Genomic DNA, 5,000 nt, shown 5'->3' with positions numbered 1-5,000 from the left:
ATATATATATATGTATATATATATATGTATATATATATATATATATATATATATATATATATATATATATATATATATATACATATGTAAGTGAATTTAGGGAGCAAGTTTTCTTGGATGCATTTTCTATTAGATAATACAGCATACTCAGCACTGGAAATCTTTTTCCTTAAACTTTCTATCCTTCCCTCTATTTTCTTTTATGTGGGAGGAAGGGAGAACACAATATCACCAAATTAAACCATAGTGGATTTGGAAATGAAAACAAATGCATTACTTACGACGTTTTGCCTATGATTTAGGCATCTTCAGGTAATTTTATCATGATTCTACAAATCATGAACATATGCTGTATCATTTAATAGAATATATATATATATATATGCGAAAATAACCACTAGGAAAAGTAAACTAACGAAGCAGAGCGCTTTCGTGTAATTACATCTTCAGTGCACTGAAGATGTAATTACACGAAAGCGCTCTGCTTCGTTAGTTTACTTTTTCCTAGTGGTTATTTACGCATTTGTGAACACACGCTCCTAGTGTTTTTATTGCATATATATATATATATGTATATACATTATATATATATACACATATATATATATATATATATATATATATACGAGGGGTGATCAAAAAGTAATGACAGTGATACCATATATTTTCACGGTACAGAGGTAAATCCAAATAGTGGCCTACATTCCTTCAAAGTACTCCCCTCCTGCCTCTATGCAACGTTCCATCCTCTTTCGCCACTTCATGAAGCACTCACGGTACTCAGAAGCCGAGATACCTCGTAGCTCTGAATTGACTGCTCGCGCTAGATCTTGGAGGCGATGAAACAGCTTCCCTGCGATCGCACCCTTGATCTTTGGAAACAACCAAAAATCACAGGGAGCAAGGTCAGGCGAGTAGGGTGGGTGGGGGAGAAGTGTGATCCCCTGCTGCTCTAGGAACTGCACAGTGAGGCGAGCTTTGTGGGGGGCAGCATTGTCATGGTGCAGCAAAAGGCGCGATCGGCGACGGGTTGGTGCAGTCTTGGCCTGATATTCCAGGACTCGAGGAAGGACGTGATCAGTGTAGTACTGGGCTGTGATGGTACACTGTTGAGGCATTACATCCACACACATTGGTCCTTGTGAATTGAAGAAGATGGTGAAAAGGCGCTTCCTGCTGCGAAATCCTTCCTTCAGAATCTGAGGTCGAGGTTCTTCATCACTCAACCACACCATGTTAGACTGCTTGTCTCTGGTGGTGAAGAAAGAAATCCAACACTCATCTCCGGTAGCTACATCTGAGAACCGTTTCGGACCATTTGGCTCGAATTCAGCCAGCCATAGACGACAAATCCGCACCCGTTCGCTCTTCTGCTCTTCCGTAAGCAAATGAGGTATCCATCGAGCACACTTCTTCCTCAGCCCTAAGTGTTCATGCACGATGTCATGTGCGCTCCCATAACTGACACCGAGCTCCAAGGATAAGAATCGAAGAGTAACAGTTGGATCTTCGTCAATGATGGCCCGCGCACGGACCGTCGTTGCTTCGGTCACGGATGTCCGAGGGCGGCCAGGACGATGATCATCTTCTAGCTGCAATTTTCCGGCTGCGAAAGCTCGAATCCAGCGGGAAACAGTTTCCAGTGATGGAGTAGACTCGGGAAAAACTTGCAACAATTCCTCTCTGATCTCCGTTGCTTTTTTCCCGAGTTTCCACCTTGTGAAGGTGTAGAATCTGCAGCCTTCTTTCGAAAAATCCATGTTTCCGGTTAGAGAAGCAAACCAACAATGACGCAATCGCACAGCGCAACGATAAAATGTAAGCTAGACAAACAGCGACAAGCTCAAACATGTAACAACAGGCAACACTTGCTGCCCCTTGCTCCCCGCCCTCCCAACACTTATAGTCTCTCAGCTACGAGTCCGACTGCCATTACTTTCTGATCACCCCTAGTATATATGTATATATATATTTACATATATACATATATTTAAATATATGTAGATATATATATATATGTATATATATATTTACCATCCTCTCTTCCTTATGTACTCTACTACGACTTTACCAACCACTGGCTCAAGTCTTGTAATCAACTAGAAGACCAGCAGCTGGATAAAAATAAACAAATAAATAAATAAATATAAAGGAATCACGCCCACTGGTAATTAGGATTCGTGTAGATTATTTCGAGGCTCAGGTAAGCCTAATCACCTAACATATCCGCTAATTACAACTTAGGAATTTCTCTAATTCGTTTTATATTGTGTTAATGAACAGTTAAGTATTATTACCCTCACGTAATTACATCCCAGGGTTATCTATGTCATTTATCTAATTTTATTCTGTTGTTTTGTTTTTTCATTTATCTTTTGTCATCTTCTGAATCATATTCTAATATTTCTGGACGCCTTAGGTCGCCCATAGATGAGTGAAATCCACTGTATTCTTGTCATCCAAGTAGGTCTCTCTCTCTCTCTCTCTCTTTCTCTCTCTCTCTCTCTCTCTCTCTCTCTCTCTCTCTCTCTCTCTCTCTCTCTCTCTCTCTCTCTCTCTCTTGTCTATCTATCTATGTATCTCTCTTTAACTGTACATTTATCTAATTATATTTATTTTATTGTAGTGTATAGGAAAGGACCAACACTCGTCGGGTCCCGTCTTCTACTTTCCATATATGTATGTATTTATATATATATATATATATATATATATATATATATATATATAGATATATAGATAGATAGATAGATAGATATAGATATGTAAGTAGAATTGAATACGACAGCATTTTGACAATGATTAAACTTTTTAATAATTTCGATTTTTCTGATCAGGATTTTTCCTGCTGGAAGCTTTCGTCTTCAAAGAGACATCCTCAGGGTAGACACAATTCTTTATTGTTAAATAAAGATATTTGTTCAATTCTGACAAGGAAATAAACAAGCAAATGACAAAATGAAAATGTATAACAAATGGGAAAGTCCACAAAGGAAACGTACCAGCTTAACCACGAAGCTACGAATGTTGTTAGTTCTTCGTAAAAATTAAATGGATAGAATAGTTACTTTTTTCCTAGACTTAAGTGACGCCACTCGTGTATATCTCACTATCCTATCCATTTGTTACCTTTTCACTTCGTCATTTACATGTTTATTTACTCGTCAAAATTGCACCAAATATCTTTGTTTAACATTACGGAATTATGTCTATCGTGAAGGTGTCTCTTTAATTAGAAATAGTGTCCTGTTTCTAAGGGATGTAATATATGTGGCTTGTATGAATATATCATCGTCTTGGGACAAAAGGAAAGATTAATTGGGATATTGACTTAGTGTCAGCGGAAGCCAACACGGAGCGAAAAGATGAACAGATTTCATAAATCTCACTTTATCATCGTAATGCCTTCATCACTCCTGAACCCGCTTTCTTTCTTTCTTTCTTTCTTTCTTTAGTTTTTTCCTTTTTTTCCTTCTTTCCCTTCCTTCTGTCTTTTTTTTTCTTTCTTTTTCTTTCCTTCTTTCCTTCCTTTCTTTCTTTCATTTTTCTTTCTTTCTGTCGTTTTTTCTTTCTCTCTATTCTTTCTTTCTGTCGCTCTTCCTCTTTTTCTTTCTTCTTTCTCTCTTTCTATCTTTCTTTCTTTCTTTTTTTTCTTTAATTTTCTATCTTTCTTTATTTCTTCTGTTTTTTCTTTAGTTTTTCTTTCTTTCCTTCTTTCTTTCCTTCCTTTCTTTCTTTCATTTTTCTTTCTTTCTTTCTGTCGTTTTTTTCTTTCTTTCTCTCTATTCTTTCCTTCTTCCTGTCGATCTTCATCTTTTTCTTTCTTCTTTATCTCTTTCTATCTTTCTTTCTTTCTGTCATTCCTTCTTTCTCATTCCTTCTCTCTTCCTTTCTTCTGCTTCTTGCGAGACTCCTTAATCGTGTTCACTTCTACTCGTAAACACAGACCTACAGTCACATTCTTTTCCTATAAAATGTCAAATGATCACGAGGTAGATTAAATACAGAATTAGGTCGAGGCAATTCGTCCACCAGGAAAGCTGCCTGGACCTACCAGGTCATTCCCTGCAGGCTGAATCTCTATTTCTAGAAATTTTCTGTCTAGTTTATTTGTCTCCCGAAAGTAGAATTGCTCTTAGTTCTCTGTTAGAATTGTTCTTTTCTCACTCACTCACTCACTCACATAGTCACTCACTCACTCACTCACTCACCACCTCATCCTGTTCATTTCTTTCCCGTCCAGTACAGGTTTTTCTAGACGCCATTTTCGTCCTCAGGCCAATTTCTTTCCTCGTTTTTTTCTTCTCTCCATCTGAGCCCCTCTCTCTCTCTCTCTCTCTCTCTCTCTCTCTCTCTCTCTCTCTCTCTCTCTCTCTCTCTCTCTCTCTCTCTCTCTCTCTCTCTCTCTCTCTCTCTCTCTCTCTCTCTCTCTCTCTCTCTCTCTCTCTCTCTCTCTCTCTCTCTCTCTCTCTCTCTCTTCCATCCTTACTGTTACTAATCTACTCCCACATCCTTTTAGACTTGTGAACTAGATCTCTTATACTCCCCCCCCTTCGCCCCCCAACTCCCTACGACCACTCTCACCCCTTCATGCTCATGGCATCTCAATGGAGTTCTCCCCACCCCCCCTCCTCCCCTCTCCCCCTCCCCCTCCTCCTCTCTCCCCCCTCCCCCTTCTCCTCCTCTCCACTTAACGATACTGGATACCTCATTCCCTGGTTTTCTCTCTACACTTTTTCGCGTTTCTCTCTTCCCCTCGTCATCTTCCTCCTCCTCCTCCTCCTCCTCCTCCATCTTGTTGTTGTTGTTGTTGTTCTTCTTCTTCTTCTTCTTCTTCTTCAGCTTCTTCTTCTTCTTCTTCTTCAGCTTCTACCTCCTCCTTCTCCTCCATCTTGTTCTTTTTGTTCTTCTTCTTTTTTCTTATTCTTCTTCTTCATCATCTTCTTCTTCCTCCTCCTTCTTCTTCTTCTTCATATTCTTCTTCCTCCTCCTTCTTCTTC

The sequence above is a fragment of the Oratosquilla oratoria genome, chromosome 20, assembly GCF_046742065.1.
Source record: "Oratosquilla oratoria isolate Oo_2021 chromosome 20, ASM4674206v1, whole genome shotgun sequence".
NCBI classification, from domain to species: domain Eukaryota; kingdom Metazoa; phylum Arthropoda; class Malacostraca; order Stomatopoda; family Squillidae; genus Oratosquilla; species Oratosquilla oratoria.
The sequence above is the reverse complement of the archived record's forward strand: the minus strand, read 5'-3'. Positions refer to the sequence as shown.